This window comes from Paroedura picta, chromosome 1 (genome assembly GCF_049243985.1).
Source record: "Paroedura picta isolate Pp20150507F chromosome 1, Ppicta_v3.0, whole genome shotgun sequence".
In the NCBI taxonomy this organism is placed as follows: Eukaryota; Metazoa; Chordata; class Lepidosauria; order Squamata; family Gekkonidae; genus Paroedura; species Paroedura picta.
Genome location: NC_135369.1, coordinates 158,041,276 through 158,063,937, shown reverse-complemented (window position 1 = coordinate 158,063,937; position 22,662 = coordinate 158,041,276). Strand labels below are relative to the sequence as shown.

The 22,662-nt window shown below is 42.5% G+C and overlaps 1 protein-coding gene across 21 annotated transcripts in view; it reads left to right on the top strand.

Annotated features, from left to right (window-relative positions):
• The window catches only part of MYT1L (myelin transcription factor 1 like), a 453,342-nt gene that overhangs the window by 164,757 nt on the left and 265,923 nt on the right, over positions 1 to 22,662 (top strand). For all 21 annotated transcript variants that reach the window (XM_077309909.1, XM_077309937.1, XM_077309927.1 and 18 more), the window contains one exon: positions 21,382 to 21,475. The gene's annotated coding sequence lies outside the window, so the exon portion shown is untranslated. The remainder of the gene's footprint in view (positions 1 to 21,381; positions 21,476 to 22,662) is intronic.

Below are 22,662 nucleotides of genomic sequence, written 5' to 3'. Positions count from 1 at the left end.
GCCTTTCCCAACTAACACACATGGCAAGAAACAAAAAGCTATCTTTGTAACTTGTTTGATCATACTGGGTGAAAGGCATGATGTTTTGATACTCCCAGATTTCTTAGTGGCCTTCAGTAGTATCAAACACGGTACCCTTCAGGCTTTCTAAAATGCAGATTGGTTACCAACAAATTGGGAAGACCCTGGTTCAAATCCACACCCAGTCAGCTGGCTTCTTGGGCCAGTCACTTCCCCCATCATCCTGTCCCATCTCACAGGACTGGATGTAACCATATATGCCACTGTGCACTCCGGGGTGATGAGCCAGCATGGTATTGTGGTTAAGAGTGGCAGCCTCTAATCTGGAGAATTGGGTTTGATTCCCCAGCCCTTCACATGCCGCCAGTTGGGTGATCTTGGACTAGTCACAGTTCTTAGAGCTCTCTCAGCTTCACTGACCTCACAGGGTGTCTTTTGTGAGAAGAGGAATGGAAGGAAATTGTAAGCCACTTTGAGACTTCTTTGGGTACTGAAGAGCAGGGCATAAAACCCAACTCTTCTTCAAAATCTGATGGTTTTACTCCTAGCCTAATGAGCTGGTGCTTAACTCTGTGTGTACTAGAGCAGGGATAGTCAACCTGTGGTCCTCCAGAGGTTCATGGACTACCATTCCCATGAGAATTATAGTCCATGGATATCTTTGACATCTTTGACATATGCAGGAAGCCAGTGAGAGAAGTTATTCAAGTATCTGGGCTAAAATATTATTAGTATTCTGATGCCATACCACTCTGTTTATTCTTTTTAACAGATTCACATGAAGAAATATGCATGGAATTCTTAATGGACTGGATGAGGACCAATAAAAAAAAGCTCAGTCTAGGGGTCCCTAGCTAGTTTCACAGCAGTCTGTTTCTGTAGATGGACACTGAAATGTGTGATATAATTGTCCCTTGAACCAGCTTTGGTTGGTTTGGCAGTGGTGGCCCTTCTTAAGATCTAACCACAGCTATCCTTGGTTTGGTCTCATTCAGGCTAAATTATTTCCACGTACTCTCCATGAAGCTACCTCTGAAGGCTATTTGGAAATGTCTCCTAGTTCAGAGCAAAGCTTCATGGCTACTGGCTAGTAAATATTTTCAAAAACATGCTGTTATTGAAAGAACTTCATTGACTACTACTTTATTTCCGGATATATTTTAAAGTACCAATTCTTGCCTTTAAAACATTAAATGTCTGGGGTTGGGAAAATGACCCACCAGTTCGAGGTGCATTGTGCTAGTTGATTATAGCTTTGTCAGATGTTCTGTTATGAATGGTCCAATCCTCAGAAGGATGTTATTAACCAGGTGGTATTACTTGTGGTATACTTACTTTATATGTAACAATGGAACAGTCTGCTTTCCTCCTCTGATATTTGCATGAGTTGGTTTAGTCTCATGGGATAGAGTCCCTGCTGGGTTGTTTGTTGATTAGAATTACACACTGCAGGATCTCCCTTATCCTGGAATCATTTGCTTCCACTGCTGTATTGTCTTGTTAATAAATAGCTGTTGTTTTGAACACTTCTGTCTCTGCTGTGTGAACCTAAGAGTGGGAACCTGAGTACCCTGTTCATGACCTGCAAGCAAAAGGGAACATCACATTACTTATCCACATGCTGTATAAACCTTCAGTTGGCCATTTACACACAATAACCCCACTTTATAATGACAGAACATTTTTACAGGCTTGTTGGAAAACCTATTTACCACTGGAGTTTTAGAGCTGTTTTTTATTGTAATGTGGTACAGGTTTTTATTTGTTTTTTTAATAATATTTTAAACTGTCTTTTGTTATAAGCCATAATATATATTGTGGTTTACAGTCTTTTAGTTCAAAAAGTAGAAGTAAATGAAGTATTGAGGTGTCTAAAGTATAGTATATGGTGAAGTACAGAAGTGGCTAATAATCAGCAGAGCTACCTTTTGGAAATAATGAGGTTGTATTTCTGGTACATGATTGTTGTACCTGAGGTTTCCTATATGACCTTGTTGTTGTTATGTGCAAAGTCGTGTCCGACCCATCGCGACCCCATGGACAATGATCCTCCAGGCCTTCCTGTCCTCTACCATTCCCCGGAGTCCATTTAAGTTTACACCTACTGCTTCAGTGACTCCATCCAGCCACCTCACTCTCTGTCGTCCCCTTCTTCTTTTGCCCTCGATCGCTCCCAGCATTGGACTCTTCTCCAGGGAGTCCTTCCTTCTCATGAGGTGGCCAAAGTATTTGAGTTTCATCTTCAGGATCTGGCCTTCTAAAGAGCAGTCAGGGCTGATCTCCTCTAGGACTGACTGGTTTGTTCGCCTTGCAGTCCAAGGGACTCGCAAGAGTCTTCTCCAGCACCAGAGTTCAAAAGCCTCAATTCTTTGACGCTCGGCCTTCCTTATGGTCCAACTTTCGCAGCCATACATTGCAACTGGGAATACCATAGCCTTGACTAAACGCACTTTTATATGACCTTACTGCTGAGATAAATCCACAGTCCTTCCTTCCTTCCTTCCTTCCTTCCTTCCTTCCTTCCTTCCTTCCTTCCTATTACATTCATATACCGCCATCTCCTAAGACTCAGGGCAGTTCACATGCAATGTAAACACAAACAGTACATCTAACTCAGTGATTATAAGGAATGAAAGACAACATTAATAATAACAACAATAAACAGATAAGATAACATTCTAACAGAGTAGACAATCTAACAGACCCATGGTTGGTCAGTTCAGTCATATGGATTCAAGGGAGAGAGGTTCAGGAGCCTAGTAAATGCTGTTTCGCTTTGGTCAACCTCAACCAAATGCCTGCTGGACTGTTTTAGTTCTGATCAAAAATCCTTAGGCTGCAATCTACAACTCATTTAGCCTTAAGTAATTCTATTGTGATCATCTAGTTATGAGCCTCAGTGGAGGGAGGTATATAAATACAATAAACAAACAAATAAATACATAAATATTGCAGGAATGGATTTCAACTCCACTGAATAGACTGGATGATATAGCATGGAGTGCACTCATATTTCCCTCTCAGATTTGAGAATAACAAAGCAGATATTTTCTTAAGCTAAAGTGTCTTTGTGATGATAACATGTGATAACGTGGGGAATGTTTTCTGTATTTTTGACTACTTTCTGTCGCTACATCATAGCGATACCAGTGTTGTTTAAAAGGGCATATAAGGACCAGTCTACAATTAGTTACTACATGGTACCAGCCTGCACAATTTTTATTCTTATCTATCCAATGGTTTCCTGTCAGCCATATATTATAATTTGGGGCCATATATTATGATTTGGGGTGTGAGCAATCACTTTGTCTTTCCAGGCAAAGCACCCTTTTCGAGACAAAATTTTCATCCTTTTCTGAATTCTTTGGACTCAGAAAATGCCATTCTACATAGATAACCATGTTCATCTGTAGTAGCCAAATAAAATGGGGGTCCAGTGACAACCTATAGACTAACAAAATTAGATCTGGCAGTTTCCGAGAAAAATGACACACGCTTTGGGCAGTAGTCTCAAATAGTTTAAACACCTGGTCCCATCACCTGGAGGCTCAAATACCAGCTAAAGATTCGGCTTTGCATTTTAGCAAGGTCTTTGGAGCCCATTTGGCCTCACCCCCAACAGACATGTCACATTGACAACATATCCCTTCTGAACATATCCCTTCAGAGGCTGAAATAAATGGCCTGATCTCCTCACTGACATCTGGTAAGTCCCCAGGGGAAGACCTGTTCCCTGCTGATCTTTATAAAGCCTTTCCATCATGGGGTCTCCTTTACTAGCAAAAAACCTTTTCACAAATTAACAACACAGGTCAAATTCCCCCTAGAATAAAATGGGGGTCCAGTAACAACCTAAAGACTAACAAAATGTATTCCAGATTGAGATTTCATGAATTAGAGATCACTTCATCAGATGAATGAAATGTGCATCCATTAGGCCAGGCTTTCTCAGCCAAGGTGTTGTGAAACCCTGGGGTTTGATGCCCTGGAAGGGTTTTCCAAGTGGGTAGGAGTTAATTAATTTTTAATATATTCAGAGGAGAAGGTGGTTCAAACCAAGATCTAATCAATAGTGTGGCAGGTAAAGTTTGAGTCCAATGCCACAAAGTTGCATACATATTTCCTCAGACAATGAAATGGGAATTACTAGTCCATACTTATAGGTAGAGGGTAAATTAGCAGTAAATTAGTAAACAGCATAATGAAGATATTTAACAGATTGAAAGAATAAGAATCTTCTCTTATAAGGTTATTTGTTTGGATTCAATGCTGGGGTAAAATCCTAGTGAAGGAAATAAATCTGTCAAAATTGGGGATAAATGGACAGATGCAATCACCATGCTCCATCCATCTTGTCTCAAGTATGGAGGTGCCTTTGAAGTGGGGCGATTGGTTATATAGAATTGTCTCCCATGTCCTTAGGACAGAAATATATATATATATTCTAAATGACATCACATTCTACTATTCATTATGTTAAATTACAATCTACTATCCAATTCTATTATCATTATCGCTAAACACTATAAAGTTGAAGTTATGTGCAGCCAACTCACTCCGTACCTGATTGGTCCTAAGGTTTGCCGCCAATAGGAAGATATCACTCTGCCAGTGAGGGCCAAACAGTGCAAATTGCACTGTGTCAATGAGGGCCAATCTGTTCAAATTGTAATATGCCAATGAGGGCTAATAACTTCAAATTGCATGCAGACAACTCAGTACCTACCAGACTGTCCTCCCTGGAAAAGAACACTCTGCCAATGCGGGCTAATCAGTTCAAATTGCACTCTGCCAATGAGGCCCATTTAGTTTAAATTGCATGGAGACAATGCCCTTCCTACCTAATTGGTCCTTCCTGGGGAGTGTACAGCCAATAGTGAGAGAGTACTCTTCAAATAAAGGTCAATCATGGGGCTTATCTGTCCTCTTTCTGCTGGACTCTCTGAAAGACCCTGCTGCTGGTAAGGTGCTCTATTCTCAGCCTTATCCCACCCTTCATCTCACCCAGGCAAGGGAGGGAATCTAGCTGCTTACTTTGCCTCCTGTGTTTGTCTCAGGTTTCAGCTCTCTGCTGGGAGGAAGCACAGAGAGGTGGCAGGTAGGCAGAGAGTATCACTATTCCAAAAACAATGCCAAAGGACATACAGAATGCAATGAGTGTCTTAACTCAATCCAATGAGTCAAGGGTTCCTTCAGGCAGGCCAAGGGCATCAGCAGAAGGAGCAAGTCACAGGTTGTGTCCACAACCCAGACCTCCTATTCTCAAGTTAATATAGGCTGTCAACAGACTCATTCTCTGATAAGTCCCAGTCTTCTGCAGTGAGCAACTGTCTTGTTTACATGGTGTGGTGCCTTTTAGATTGGATCTTTCTTCTAGCACACAGCTGACATTGCTTAATTGGTTCAGGTGAGCTAAGTGGGCTGACAAGGCAGGGAGCTGCAGCTGGAGGATGGGCAGAGGAATGAGGAACACCTGCAACAACTTTGGAATCTAAGCCCTGGTTTGTCTGCAGCTCCATTTCCTCCTGCTGGTCAGAGCTCTCTGCCTGTTGAACATCTGGATGGGCTAAGCTCTCATCCAGCCAAGGCTCAGATGAAGCTGGGAGATTCTGGCAAGGTTTTTCCCCTGAGGAGTCCTCCCTAACAGGACCTGGGGTCACAACACCTACCCCTGGCCCTGCAGTTGGACAAAACAGTGCTCTTTGCTTTCCCCACCCCCTTCTTCTAAGAGGGACTGGGAGGATCCAGCAGCTCGGCCCTTGGGAGATGTGGGGGGATGGGAAGGAGGCAGGCCTCTCCCACAGCTATTGCAATTAGTATTCCTTTTTTACAGTTTATTTTTTCTAGTTCTCTAACACCTATAATGTGTTCTATTTTACCTTGTTTTTGTGCTCTTCGGCCATAGCAGATATTTGTCAGTAATAAAGATCTTTTTCTCTTGTAAAGGTCACCCAGGCTCCTTGCTTTTGACCCACATGAAGATACTACACTCCTAGCCAAGATAGATGGATTTGCTAAATATAGGAGAATAGTTGTTCCATATTATGCTCAAACTGCAATGTCATGGCGTATTTTGTCGGGCACCCAGTCATCTGACTGGTGGCAAGCAAACTAAGAGGGTAGAAAGGACAGAGGCCAGGGTTTCCTACAAGTGACTTCAAGCACACTTTCTTGCACAGTTACATCCCAGTCTTTTGGCCTGACAGTCTGGAAGCCAGGGAAGAGGAGGGCTGAAGAATTGTGGATGACGACATCCCCAACTATGCTTAGATTGGCAAAGCAGGATTAATGCAGAATGAAACAAAGTAAGCAGAAAGAACATGGAGTTACAGAAGTATAGTTGAACTAAAACCATAAGGGATGGGAGCTATAGAAAATAAGGATTCTCACGTCTTTGTTAGAAATGTGAGGCATAAAGTCATGAACTTACTAACAACTTCTAATTCAGAAACTGAATTGGATTCTGCCTTGAACTTTTTGGAGAAGAGCAATGCCTTTTTTAATATCACCAACAGAATTCTCTGGAATATTAAAATGTCCACTGGCTGGTTTCTAAATATTATAAGTTTAATGTTAGATTTGTCTAAATTTATTCTTTTGCATAGGGATAGATCTGTTAATTCAGTGTAGAGAGTAGAAGGGCAGTGCTGCTTGACTGTTTAGTAGGTCAAAATTAGCACCTAGATTTGTTGCAGGGTCTGGCTACTCATAAGTTTGTCATGCTAAGTAGGTCATTGTGAGAAGTTGTTTGAATTTAGGGATCACCCGTATGCAAGGAAAGGCTGGTCCACTGGCTGGTTTCTAAGCCATTTGAGGCTTCTAAGAGAGAAATATAATTATCCAGGATGGGCTATAGGTCATTAGACAGTTGGTTTCTGTTTTTTCTTTTGGGCACTTTCTTGGAGTTTCTAGGTATATACCAGGTAGTATTTTTCGTTGAAAAATGTGACTCCTGATTATGTATAGTTTAGACTCTTTGAAGTCTTTGTCCAGAAACTTCATACAATGTCCTGATTGCTGCTTGGGACTGGTGTTGGTATCATGTGTTGAAAGATATGCACTGGACATTGACTGTCAGTGAACCCAATTCATAATGCTTACGCTTATCTTCAAATCCCTAACTGGCTTGGGATCAGTGTTATTTAAGGACTGCCTTCTACCACTCACGCATTAAGGAGAAACCAGTTTGAGTGGAGTCCCTGTCCTGTGTAATAGTTGCACATGAGCTGAGGCTTCTCAGTTTTCACACACACATTTGGATCATTACCATAGCATGCATGGAGAAGAGACTTCAGCTTCCCAAACATTTTCTTGACCTGAAATAGACCATGGTGTGGGGGTCTGCTGGGGAAACCCTCAATTATATCCATAGTGTTCCTCAGTGCGCTGGATAACACATACTGAGGACTGTTGTGGGTCAGGAAAATTGGCACTGGTGGAAACTGTGAGTCACTTTCTGCCTGCATGCCAGAGAAATGATCTGAAGCCAGCACCCTATGTGTGAATTTAGGAGAAGCAACCAGCAATGGCATACAGCAATGGCATTGCCTGGGTGCCGTATGTGCCAGTAAAAAACAGATATCTGCTATACTCAGCAGTGACACAGTGAGGCGTTGTGCTCGACAGAGTATTTTAATATTGTCCAGAGCTACATTTGGGCACTATTCTTCTAACCCAGACTCTCCCCCCACAAGCAGGATAATACAGAGTGAAATAAGTAGACTATTTATATAGGAATGTATTCTTTCTAAGTAAACGGAGCAGATACTAGGAAACTCTGCCAAAGTGCCTGTCCAAAATGATGAGTAATATTGGATTCGTCTATTTAAATTCAAACCAAAGTAGGTCAGTGTAACTAATTAGAAATAATGCCAAAAAAGAGTTAGATCCATTGTAAGTCACATGGTACATACAGGGCATAGCAAATGAGCTAATGTTGAGTATCAGTTAACTTTATAGATTGCAGATGTACCAATGCTGTGTGAAAGTCTAATAAATATATCGTAAAGGATAGAAATAATCAGTAATGCCAACTATGGCTGAACAACTTGTTCAATGCATCCAGCCTACAGAATTCTCCAGTGGCCAGCCACAGTTCAGTGTAAGGGACAGCAGCCTGGAGGAAATCAAAAGGGAAAGTGAACTTGAAAAACGGATATATACACATTTAAAGTAAGCTATCTAGTATCATACTTGATATTGTCATCACAAGCATTAACTTTTTAATTCACTGAAACGAACCCTATCCATTAAGGAATCTTCAAATTCACCTCATCTGAAATATAACGCTAGCGTGAATTGCAACTTCAGATCATTCTATCAGTTCAGTCTTTAATGAAGTGAAAATTAGTATTTGATTTGATAATTATCAGGAATTCTAGTAGTCTGAGTTCAAAATTTGAACTGGTCATATTGCTCAACCAATAAAAATTATTCAAATGTGCAATGCTTGAATATTTCATTAAATGTTATACTTTCAAATAAATATTTAACTCGTATAACAAAAAAGACATTCAAAAATTACCTTCCAAACATCACCAACATATTGAGTTTAAGTTTGCTAGAGTGAATCTTTGAGTTACATCAACCATTCAAATGTTTTATTGACCCCTTGCTTCGTTGTTGCAAGACAACAACCAGCTCTTTAGCTTATTAGAGGACTATAAAATCAGAGTCCAGTAGCACCTTTAAGACCAACAAAGATTTATTCAAGGCGTGAGCTTTCGAGTGCAAGCACTCTTCCTCAGACTATGAACTGACAGTCATGACAGTGGGAATACATAAGCAAAAGTTAATCTTGTTACATTAGTAAAGTCTGTCACAGCATCCAAATACAGTCATGTGATAATTCTTTGCTAAACCAGCCAATCAGACCCCTCAAATTCAGTTGTAGTTCACAAATACATATATGAGAAATAAAACTGTCAATGCCAGTGATCAGTGGCTTCCACCCCACTGTTTACTGCTGGCCCCATCTGTCTCCATACAAGTGTGAAACATTCCTTCAAGTAGAAGCTGAGCTGGCAGCTGTCTTGTCCTGGGACCAGAGAGTTGAATTGAAAATTACATTATATATTACTAACCAGTCACATAATCCCAGTTAAAATAAATTATGAGGAATGTGGATACACAAGTTAAACAAGGTTAGCATGCATAGGTAAAGGTAAAGGTATCCTCTGTGCAAGCACCGGGTCATGTCTGACCCTTGGGGTGACGCCCTCCAGCGTTTTCATGGCAGACTCAATACGGGGTGGTTTGCCAGTGCCTTCCCCAGTCATTACCGTTTACCCCCCAGCAAGCTGGGTACTCATTTTACCGACCTCGGAAGGATGGAAGGCTGAGTCAACCTTGAGCCGGCTGCTGGGATTGAACTCCCAGCCTCATGGGCAAAGCTGTCAGACGGCTGCCTTACCACTCTGCGCCACAAGAGGCTCTTTTGCATGCATAGTGAGACTAGCATGCATAGTGAGATAAAAAACCTTTGTCCTTGTTGAGTCCAGGGTATGACATAGTATTGAGTGTTGTAATAACTTGCATTTCTGCAGTCGCCCTTTCTAGCATGTTCTTGAAGTTCCTTTGCAATAAAACAACTACTTTCAGGTCAGCTGATCATGAGGCAGTTTAGGCTTAAAGGTGCTACTGGACTCTGATTTTATTGTGCTACTTCAGCTTCTTTTCTGCAGGGGGGGGGAGAGGGAAGCATGGCAGCTAGCACAAACGCGCATGTGCGGCAGGTCTTCACATGCGCGTTTGTGCCATGCACGGCCACAAATGTGCATGCGCGGCAGTTTCACACATATGTGGCAGTGCCACGCATGTACGTTTGCGGCCCCACCAGGATGCGTGCACGTATGCATGCGTGCATGTACGAAATTGCCAAGCATGCGCATTTGTGGCCGTGCATGGCACAGACCTGCTGCGCATGCACGTTTGTGCATGGGCTGCCGCGCATGCACGGCGCCCGAATCACTCTCCCCCCACCAGTCCTGAAAAAGGTTGCGGACCACTGTATTAGAGGACTTAGTCTGTAAAAGGCACACAGGATGCTTCTAGGGCTTGCTCATGGTGTTTCAAACAGGACTTCTAACAGCAGAGTTGAGCTTGAGAGTTTAGTGCAGGAGGTCAAAATGAAGCAATAGAGAACCCCTCAGGTCCAGGTTTCCTAAGAAGGGACATGCAAGGAGGGTGCCACATTAGCAAGGAGGGTGGTATCTTGCTGTATCCTTCCTGATATGAAAATATGCACAAATTCATGTAAGCATCCTATTTCAATCTAAGACCATTATCATATGGAGGATGGAAAGCCACGTTGATGCCTGATCACCCCAAATCTTCCCATGACCACACGGGGTAGCATTTGGCCTGCTTCCATCTGTCTGGCCTGGCTTTTTGCTACTGCATGAGGTGGCTGATGGAGAGGAAGTGGAAACTTCCCACTGTTTGTGTAAATCATCAATCATAGTGACATGGCAAGACCTCCCCAATCAGCTTCCAACACTATTTGAGTTCTCCCCCTCCAAGTCTGAAATAATCTTTTAACAAAAAGATTACCAGGGAAATGCAAAGCCATTTCAACACACACAAGGCGATTTAAAAAAATGGGATCTTTTACTGCACCATCCCCCCCTCACATGCACACTGACTGTCCCCAATTGCCCTAAAACCAAGAAAACCAAATGTAGGGGGTGTTTGCTATTTTGTTACTATGAAATCATGTTGTTTCGTGATTGGACTTGTGGTTTTTTTTTAAGGTTCAAGGGTTGTTTATGGAAGTGATATTCGGGAGAGGAGAGGAGGGGAGGAGTAGTACCCCAAATAGGGACAGCCTGGATTTTCCACAGATACACAGCCAAGGCCCCCCATATGCCCTGTTGAAGTCTGGAGCAAAGAAGGGTATGCAGATTTATCCACATTCCCATGCCATGGGCCACCTGAGGGCTTGAATCACTACAGGCCTGGAACTGCACGGGACCAGGTCTGACTTCATCAAAAAGCAGTAATTAGCCCCACGACCAGACATGTGCTGAGCCGAGCCAAATGGAAGTGGTCTAAGAGACCTTTAAACAACTAATCAGCTATGAAGGTAGAAGGCCAGCAAGGAAGTGGGTAGGTGATTGTAATCCACTTTGAGACTATTTTGGGTAGTAAAAAGTGGGGTACAAAAACTCAGCTCTTCTCTTTCTGACTAGCAATTCACGGATGTAAATACTTGAAACTGGTAGAAGCTCTGTAAGTTATGAAGAAGCCACTGATTTTCTGTTCAGTTTTTTGATTCCCAAATGAAAATATGGCAGGCATTGTTAAGTCTCCACCCTGCTTAGTTGTCTGCATCATCTGCTACCTGAGCATGAACTGTTGTAAACGGTTGATGTTCTTTCTATCTGCAAGAAGCTGAGTGCATATCTGGAAATTCTCACAGTATGAATATTCTGTTGCATCTGTGTAAGTTTCAATAATTTCCTCCGTGTATCAATTTAGAACTTCTCAGCCTAGCATATGACTAGTCCTCTGTGTGTTAGCAAGTGGATTGTTAAGGAAGTTACACAGAGACCATAATACTTTGCAATCACATTTGGTATGTGCTTCAGAAATTGTGCTGACTTCCAGTTGAACTCCAGATAAGGTTTGAGGTATTGATACTTATCTTTAAGGCTTTCTGCAGTTTTGGTCCTGGCATACCTGATGGACTGCCTATGTGTGCCCCCCTCCCCCAAACACTATGGCACGTTACTCCAAGGAAATATATCCAGCCACAACCAGGGCCTGGACATTTTCTGTCCTGGCCCCTATTTGGTGGAATGAGTTCCTAGAGGAGACGCAGGCCCTGTTGGAGCTAGCACAGGGCTGCAGGACCTGTAAAACAGAGCTCTTCTGCCAAACCTTTGGTTGAGGCCAGTGAACTGGGAACATCCACTGGGCCCCCTACAGAACCCCATCAGAAACGCCCAATGAGTACATCTGGACTGGGCTGAAATTAAAGGCTGGACAGCTGCTAATTATGGTTTTAACTGTTTTAATAATTTGCTTTAGCCTTAATGTGAATAATTCTTAATATGGACTGTAAATATATACTTTGCAATCAAATTGTATTTGATCATGGTGTTCACTGCGCTGAGCTGCTCTGAGCCATTCTGGGACAGCAGTATACAAGTTTAATAAATATAATAATAATAATTCTAAATCAATTATTGTAAATTATTATTCTCATATTATTATTATTATTATTATTCTAAACCAACCTGATACTATTAGAATTTAAATATTTTATGGCTAAATTCCCAGTCATACTAATGCAAGGTTAGGTGGCCAGTCTAATCACTTGCTGCTTGTCTTTGTTAGGTAAGAGGCTGATGGTTCTTGCCTTGTGGGTCTTTATTGAAGTGAGGATTGGCACAATTATGTAGTTCAACCCAATATCATTAGTGCCGCTGTCATGGTTACCTTTCACAAATATCCCCACCCTATTTCAGGTTATGGTTGCTGACGGTTGTCCTTTCTTATTCTTGCAAGCTCCTCTGCAAAGCCTGAGACTCAGCGAGCCTGGAAGCCAATACATCCTGTTACTTAGGCTAAAGTCTGTTTCTCAGAGGCTGTTTGCTGAGGAAGAATCACAATATGAGCTCACTAAATCTGAACAGCCCATCAGCTTACATGTGATGTCCCTCTGTCTTGATCACACTCTTCTCCCTCTATCTGGCCCCTGGGATGTCAGCACCCTTATGCCTTCCTTCAGGGCTCCTGAAACAAAGCTGTAAGTTGCCATGGAGAAACAAGCATCCCAACATATATATCTGATTTTAAATGATTATTACCTCAGTTTGTTCATTAATTACACGAGTCATACTGACTATAAGCCGACACCATGTCACTAGCATGAATGAAACAAAGTATTGTCAATGTCCTGTGTTCTCCGCTGCTTCCTTCCTGTGTTTATCCAGTGGATGACCAGAATTTTAAAATGCTGCTTTTCATACTGAGAGTGGCAAATTAGTAGAATGAAGAAAGGATGCGTGCTTTCTCCAACCCATTCCTAACAATTTTAGAACACAGCCCTCTGTCCTACCTCGGATCTTACAGGAAAAGTTTATTGCATTAATGTACTTCAACCTAAATCAAACTAGTGGCTGACTGAATAAATGATATACTCACAGAGTGAGTTAGGAAGTTTCTCTTTGATAATGTCAGTTTTGAATCTGTGGAAAGGATTTTGACAGGGAGACCCTTTGAATAGACAACTCTTAATGTGAAATCTTAGGCGGCACATTATGTGTAACCATTGCATGGAAAGTTGTACTGAATCAACAAATGACATTTTTGCATGACCCTTATTGCTATCTGTGTCTTGTTCATTTGTTTTTTACTTTGAACACCCAAAGCATTAATGACTAGTTGTGAGCACTGGTGAAGGATGAACACAATTTCTGGATAGCTTGTGTCAGCATAAGAATTGCTAAACCTGGCAAGTACCTTATCTGGCCATCTTAAGTTGTATGATCAGTCCCATGGACAAATAATAGACTCTTTCTACGATAAGGTCAGTTGTGACCCACAGTGCTTTTAAAAACAAAGAAACAAATATAAATATATATATTTAAAATCCTTTCAGATGTTTATATCTACCAACAGCACAGAAAAATTCAAAACAATACACAAGGATAATTGTGGCCGTGGTCAGAGCCTCTTGTGGCGCAGAGTGGTAAAGCAGCAGACATGCAGTCTGAAAGCTCTGCCCATGAGGCTGGGAGTTCAATCCCAGCAGCCGGCTCAAGGTCGACTCAGCCTTCCATCCTTCCGAGGTCGGTAAAATGAGTACCCAGCTTGCTGGGGGGTAAACGGTCATGACTGGGGAAGGCACTGGCAAACCACCCCGTATTGAGTCTGCCATGAAAACACTGGAGGGCATCACCCCAAGGGTCAGACATGACTCGGTGTTTGCACAGGGGATACCTTTACCTTTTAATCATGGCCGCTTGGCCACAAGTTGCTGAAACGGACAGGTGGGGCTGGCAGGAAGGGAGCACAGGAAATCAGGTGGCTTGTGCATGGATCGTGCAGGGGATCCCATGTATCCTGTCCTCTTGCCCTCTCGTCCGGCCAGTGGGAGGTTGAAAATTTTCCACCCACCCACCTTGTTTCTAAGGTATTGCCAGTTTAGGTTAATGGTTGTGAATTTGTTGTCATAGTTGATAAGGAAGATTTAGTGATATATGTTAGGAAAGTTCATATGTTTAAACATGTAACTATATATGCTGTGCACACTTAATGGTCTTGTTAGTGAGTGTTAGGTTTCAAAACTGTACCATATTTTGTTCCTTATGTTATTGCAATATGTTGTCACAGCTGGCGGCTTAGGCCTGGGGACTCAACAACTGGGGGGGGGGGGGAAAGCCTCCGTAAGAGGTGGAGTTGATGCTGAGCCATGGTGTCTGCCCGGTTGGAGGGGGGAAGCTCACATTACTGGGCAGCTGGGGAAACCAGAGGCTCACACCTGTTGGCTCCTCTAATGCAGTGGTTCCCAACCTTTTTATCACCGGGGACCACTCAACGTTTGACAATTTTACTGAGGTCCACTGCCCTAATGCTCTCTGACTCTGGTCGCTATGGTAATGTTTAAACATCCCTTCAAAATAAGATACAGACACGCCGCAACAATGAACATAAGGAACATTTTATTTTCATGGAAATTTTAACTCATGACAATGACAAATCAATGGGAACCCTGAGCTTGTTTCTCTGCAACGAGACAGTCCCATCTGGGAGTGATGGGAGACAATGACACCCGAAGTGTGTTGTAAAGGGCTGGGGGGGGATGAAGTAAAGGGCCGGGGGGGGGGGAGAAGGCGTCCTTCGCAGCCCACCTCCAATTAGTCGACGGACCACATGTGGTCCACGGCCCACAGATTGGGGATCGCTACTCTAATGCATTGGTTGCCATTCTGATCCCAGTGGTGTCAGAGTGCCAAGGGCTTGACAACCATGATCTTGTCGCTGGGGTCCGGCTGATCATGAGGCGGCTCAGGCTCTCCCCTGGCTGCGCCAACACTGTGACTCGTAAAATTAAGCTGTGGCCAATTCAATGCGAAACAAAATGCTGTATGTCTTACTTGTCAGCCCATATTTGCTCTCCTATTAGGCAAACTAGTTAATGTTAAAAGTAATTTAAATAAAGGTCATGTTTCAGGAGCTTCTGATGAGCAGAATGTATCAACATACACTAACTAGGTAGACATTTGTCCTAACTGTTGGAAAAGTGCTTCATACAACAGCTAAGTTTTAATAAAATACAATGTGCTAGCGTCTAAACTGTACAAAAGACAAGCCTTCTCAAAGGGCCTCAAAACAGTTCATTTATGTTAAGTATGAGACCTGTGTCCACTAATTCCATCTAAACGCTGCTTTCCTCATGTTGTTTTAACAAACTATCAGTATAGGGAGTGTGAAATCTTACTGGACTGGTGGCAGCAAACTAACATCAGATAAGTTCCATCTGGGCTAAGGTTGTCTTCCCCTCCTTGCAGGTACTTAAAACCTGGGCATGACTTAAGGTGTCAGGCCTTGGGCACAAGCCAAAGGTAGGGATGCCAGACCCCAAGTGGGACTTGGGGATCCCCAGGAATTATAGTTAATCTTTAGGTGACAGAGATCACTTCCCTTGGAGAAAATTGCTGCTTTGGAGGGTGGACTCCACAGCATCATACTCCCTTGAGGTCCTTCCCTGTCCCAAATCCCACGCATTCCCAGCTCCACCCTCAAAGTCTCTAGGTACTTCCCAACTCAAGGCTGGCACCCCTAGCCAAAAGACTCTTAGCCTGTGCCTTGGGATCTGTCTGGGCAGCTTCACTGATCAGGATCTGCCCAGGTTCTGCTTGTTTGCTAGCTTTAATTTAATTGTACTATGCATTTAATTCAGTAAACTGTTTCTGTATTTTTCTGAGAGCCGTTTTGGATTCCTTTGGAGACAAAAGCAGAATAAAAAGCAGACAATAAATAAGATATCCCTAGAGGAATATTATAGTTTAAATAAATGTCCATTTCAGTAATGTACGAATCAATGCCAATTCCTTTATTAGCTTTGTGTGCTGTGAGTATTCTGTTTTAAACTTAAAGTGAAGATTAGTAGCAGGTTCTGTGTGTTTTCTTGAAGACTTAGATGATGAAGGGGAGAGTTCTATGTATTGTAGAATTTGTGAACATGAGCAACTGGTTCAGTCAAACCAGTATTTTACTTGCTCCCTTCCCCCAGGGAGACAAACAAACAAACATACATACAAAAAGTAAATACTTCCACAAAATAAAAACAAGTTACTGCTCTACTAGTAAGAGAAAGATAATTTTACCCAGAAAAGTAGAATTTCATTATTTATGGCTGTCTGACTGGGAAACCTCTTCAGCTCATTCTGCTGCTCTTAACAAAATTATGGGCATTGGGCAGTTGGGGACAAGCCATTAGGAGTTTTGTTCTTCTCCTGCCGGCACAAACAAGAATGCTGTGATGAGCATACCTTAGAATGGTAAAGGCAAGATGCTGTCATTGAGTCAGTGTCTGCATTACAGGACTAGGCAAAGTATATGGGAGGAATCAGGTGTTCAGCACAGTTAGCTTTTCTTTTGCTAATGCCATTTCGTGCAAAACAGCTTCTCCTGCTCACTATATCAGGCCTTTGGAGCAGAACCGCCACAGTGCAGGCAGCATGCAAGTTGTTACTCTGTAATACGTCATATAATAACTAGTTTTCATTTATTTATTTAATTTCTATACATTGTTTTTGCATATCTTCTCTACTTAAAATTGGTACTTTTAAAATTCACGTCTCCAGTGAAAATTGCTCTTTCATCAGACTGATCCTTGTGTAATCTCTATTATTCCCAAATGCAAATAAAAATTTCCCCTAGTTTTCCAGATTAATCCTTTAAAATGCATTGATTCACAGCACCCCCCCCCTTTTTTAAAATAATATCATAGTTTTTTTTTCCTCTCCAATTTGTAATGTTTCAGTTTTCTAGGTACACAGGCCATTAAGGTCCTGGAATTTCTAGGCCCTGTTTACCTATTGCTGTTTCTTTTAACCTATTCTGGTGTTCCCCTTATTTTCATTAATTTTTCATTTTCTGCCTCTAGGAAACTTCTCTCTGATTCTGGTGTGCTTCCCTTGCATACCAAGACAAAGAAATCATGGAGCTCTGCAGTAATAATTCACTTGTCTGTCACCAATTTCTCCCTCACAATCACATGAGATCACAGGCACAGCCTCAAACATCCTGATGCTTGTCTCCGTACAAAAACTGTTATTTTATGCTCTTTCCCAATTTGCCCATTTTTTGGCAGTACTATGACTAATTTTAAAAGACATCATGTTTGTAAATGGCCAGCCTCATAGAATTAGGGTTCTTCACGTTACAGTTTATTATTTTAATATAAATATTTGCTCTGACAACTTGCTTTTGCAAACAGCATCTGATACCACACTTATATAAACTAAAAGCCATTTGTTCTTGCTCTTTGGCTATATGAGCCATATTCCGTGGGTAGTCATCAGCTGTTCCTGAGGGTTTTATATTCCATGAACAGGTAGAGGGCATTAATATGTATACAGTCTCATCTTCAGTAATGTTACATGTTAGTTCATTGGGAGGTTTACATTAGTTACATTTGATTTTCTTTTTGTTGAAATCTATTAAAACAGTTTCTCTGCTTTCTTTTGCCAAAAATGGAAGAATTTAAAGGCAAAATGAGAGCTTTGCTGTGAATTATGAGTATAAGCCTATAACCTGCACAGCCCATTCAAAACAATTATTATTCATGTTTATTATTGATATTTGTTGTTGTTAGTTGCGAAGTCGTGTCCGACCCATCGCGACCCCATGGACAATGATCCTCCAGGCCTTCCTGTCCTCTACCATTCCCCGGAGTCCATATAAGCTCGCACTGACTGCTTCAGTGACTCCATCCAGCCACCTCATTCTCTGTCATCCCCTTCTTCTTTTGCCCTCAATCGCTCCCAGCATTAGGCTCTTCTCCAGGGAGTCCTTCCTTCTCATGAGATGGCCAAAGTATTTGAGTTTGATATCTTCAGGATCTGGCCTTATAAGGAGCACTCCTGGATGATCTCCTGTAGAATTGACCGGTTTGTTCGCCTTGTAGCCTCAGGTGTTCAGGCTCTATCCCCTTACCTCTCATGCGGCAGCTGGACAAATTCAAGAAAGAACTGCATAAATGTGATGTGTTCCAAACTTGGAGATATTGTAGAGGAGTGGGTGATAGGGCGAAGCTCCTTTTGTGTTTGGTGTGTTGCTCTTAAGGGGTCCAGTCTATATACTTTTGGACTTGTACCTGACATTTTCTCTAAAAGCACTTGGGGGGGGGGACATAATTCATACCCCAGATATCCAATTCTCATTAAGCTTGGAGGAAAGGTTGAGGAGAGTCACCCAGAAGTCCCCTGCAAGCTTTGTGTCTCTAGTGTGCTGAGTGGATCATTCTACCTTACCATGAACCAAACCAGTCCATTTGGCACCTAAAAGCTTTCCTTATTCTCCTAGGAAATATTTGGAATATCTCAGGAAGTCCACAGGGAGAAAGATTTGGATGGATTTTTCTGTACTTTGATAACAAAAATGTTTAATGTGGAAACACATCTACTGATGCGCTTCCTTGCCACCGCACCCATTCCTCCTACGGCCATAGCCGAGGGCCCCGTTCTCCTTCTCCTAGCTTCATGTTGGAATGAAGGAGGCATCCATGCCTCACTCCTGACCCTGGCTAGCCACTGCTGCGCCTAGTATGTGGAATGTGTTTCCATGTAATAGGCAGGAATCTGCTTGTCACTAGATTTTTTTGCCTGTCTCAGGACGACGTGACTTCATGGGCACTTTAATATATGTGGGATTATACATTTGCTTCTTATCAAGAATGTATAGTATTGCTTTTCATTGTATTTAGCAAATTAGTGGAATAATGTGTGCAGCCATTTAAATGTATGTTTTATGATAAACCATTTTTCCTGTGAAGACATAACATGCTGTATGAGAATGTGCTCTTTATTTCTCAGCGCGTAAATGGAGTGTAGTCAATTCTAATTAGGGCTGCTTACAAACCAAAATTAACCACATTTTCCTGGTTTGTGCCCATTCCTATTTGAGAACAACTGACCTAGCAAACATTTATCTCCAACCATTTTTGCTGCATTCATTAATGGGTAGGGGTTTCTGAAGCCCTTCCATGGGTTTGCCAGAGCTGCAGAACTTTATTGATAGAACAACAGACATGCTTGTATTATTTTATGTAGCTGCAGTCCAAAGGCAGGCAGATTAAGACTTGAGGTGGCTGTTGGTGGTGTCTTCCAGAGGAGATAAGCATGCTCTGCATGGCAAAATGGGGCTGGCCTGTAACTCATTCTGCTATGGGATGCTCAGGGTACTGCATCCCAATGAGTAGTTCAGTTCTCTAGATTCCCCCTCCAAGCACACATAAGATTATTTTTAGTACCACCAGTATATTGAGAGTCAGAGTACACTTAATCCTCTAACCCAGTGGTCCCCAACCTTGTTATCACCGGGGACCGGTCAACAATTGACAATTTTACTGAGGCCCGGGGAGGGGGGTAGTCTTTTGCCAAGGGACGTTGCTGCCACCGCCTGAGCCCTGCTCCACTTGCTTTCCCACCGGCGCCCCTGACTTCCTGCCGCCCACTGGGGGGTGCTGCCAGCAGCAGCTGCGCAGTGCCACGCCGAGGGGGAACCCCAACATGGCAGCCGCTGGAGAGTACAAAAGTGAGCCGGTGGCAGAGTGTCAAGGCAGCTCCCAAGGCAACAGCCAGGGAGGAGGCGTGGCCCAGTACCGACTGATCCATGGATTGGTACCGGTCCCCAGGCCGGAGGTTGGGGACCACTGCTCTAACCTGCAACCTAACCTCTCTATTTCTTTCTTTTGACCATTTCTGCACGGGCTACTCCCTGCTTCCATACAATGTGAGTGCTGTCCTGGGCCTGGCATGCTTTAGGCCTTCCATTGCCTTGGAGCAAGGGAACACGGATATTTCCACAATTCCTGGCCTGCTGCAGGGGCCAATGGGAACTATCCAGGTGCAGTCCCATGTGGACAGTGAAGAGGGCGCAACTCTGCCCCCTCCTATGGTGTCCCAGAGGGGACAGAAAATGCCACACTCAGCTCCAAGGGGCCAGCCAGGGCATTAAAAAGCTTTGCACCTTTGTGCAAATAGCCCCCCCCCCCCGATGGAAGCAGTGGAGTATGCTGCCCCATCACAACGGACCAGCTGCATCCCACAGCAGCGCTTCTGGTGCAGAATCAGTCTTTAAAAATGTTTCTTATCTGGGAAATTTTCCTGTGGGAGACTGGACCTTACATGTGTTGGTTCTATCCATGCAGATGTTGTGTGCAAGGCTTGAGAGATACAAATTCCTTAGCTTACGATCTAAAAAACTTTCACCAAGTTTGTAGTTCTCATTATGAGGACTATAGATGTTTATACTGCTTTTCATACTGGCATTAAAATAAAACAGGAATAATGTAACCTTTTCCTTTATATTAACAGAAGAGTGTGAGCATTCTGTATTGGTGATGCTCATACCATCACAGTGCAAGGGGTTATTTTGTTCCAAATCCCAGATGCTTCTTGAAGTACACTGTTAACTACTCTCTTGTCTATTTACCCTCAAATCCACATCTCACCCACATTTGCTTTGCTCAGAGCTAAATGAATAAGGCTTATGTCTATATCCTTATGTACCCCATTCAAGTGCTGTGGTTCTGCTGCCAATTTGGAAATCATTAATTATAGATAAACTTATGGAGAATTTTGTTTGGCTGAAAAGACAGGTATATCATCACATATAAACCTGGTAAGATGCTAGGAAGGGGTTAAGTAGCTCAGAATATTTAAGTTTACCTAGAAGTAGCTCTTATGAAGAACTAGACTGATGTATCCTGCTTTAAAATAAAGGTAGGAATAAGCTGCCAACCTGCATCAAAGACCGCACCCTCTCTTTAATATTACAGGAAATTAGGTGGTAGGCATCTTTCTAGGTTAGTGTCATAATGACTACAAATGTAGTAGACATTTTAATTTTAAACTATTGTGTGTCCTGTGACCAGTAAGGTATCCGGAGGCTATTCAAGGTTTAGAGTAGATTAAACTGCATTACAGTACAAATTGCACATGAATGAACTTCAGGATGCAGACAGTGTAGGTCCGACAGCCGGTTTCGACCTCCATTTAGAATCCTCTTAAAGGATCGGTAACTGTAGCAGAGTTGATAAGAAGGTACTTGAGTAAAATAGGTTCATATCATGTTAACTGTATTGGTCAATAATTGACAAATTTAACATCTTGTATTTTACAGGCATCTGTCCTGGGTCTGCTTTCATTAATAACTAGAAGGAAGATGAAGGAATATAGAAGATACAACATGAACAGAAATTGAAGCCACTATAAAGGTTAGGATTGATATTAAAAATGAGCTTTATAACCTGGGGGGTGAGGGTGAAGAATGCATGTTTGGAGCTGGTTATCATCTTATATGCAAAGTATTTAATTAAATGATCTTGGAATGAACACGTTTTTTTTTTCCTGTAGTCCCCTGAACAAGGCGTGCATGTGTGACTAGCAATACTCACCTTTAACAAAATGAGTGGCCAGCAGAAATACAGACCTTTAACAGAAGAAATATAAAGACTGTACAAAAGCACAGCAGACCACTTTTTAAAAAACCTGGTGTTGAAGGGAGAGTTTGCTATGCAGCCTGATTCTTCAAAACACTTCATCAGAGGCTGGCTTGGTAGAGGGACGGCCTGTTAAGCTTGCCAGAAATCACCATGTGGTCACTTGTTTGCAGGCAGATGGAGGAGCTAAGTCTTGGCAGACAGAGTATGTTGCCCGCTTTCAGGTTACACTGTATAAAGTATTTCTCTATTAGTGGCATAACCCCATGAAACATAATTGTTTCCTTTAAAGTGAAGAGTTAAGATAAACAGAAAGAAGAATTGAAATGTCACAAATTCAAAAACAGAAAAAGGGGAGGCCCACAATATACTCACAGGATTTGTATCCCCCTCCTGGTTCTTATGTCTTCTTGCTCGACCTGCCTTACTCAGTTTACTCTAAAGAAGCAGTGATCACCAGCAGAGGTGTGTGTGAATGTAGCTTTTGTGGTACTCAAATGGATGATTGGGAGATATACTTAGTGTTGGGAATCAAAGTTGAAACTCAGCAATTAACATTCCCACATTTGAAAAGGAAGGCGCATTTGACATAACATTTTGCACTCACTGATTTTATACTGATCAGTTTGTTACTGCTGTAAAAAAATAAAGGGATTTTTTAAAAGGTGATTTAGTGAGCATGGGGGAGGGAAGAAAGAAGATAAAATGGGACAGATGTGTACATATCATGGAGGAGAGAAAATTGCAGCAGGAGCCATTACAGTGGTCCCCAACCACCAGTCTGGGGACTGGGACTGGTCCGTTGATCAGTTGGTACCAGGCCATGGCTCCTCCTCATCCTCCTCCCCGGCTGCTGCCTCGGGGGCTGCCCTTCTACTCTGCTGCTGGCTCACCTTTGGTACTCTCCAGCAGCTGCCATGGCTGGGGCTCCCCCTTGGTGTGGCACTGCGCAGCTGCTGCTG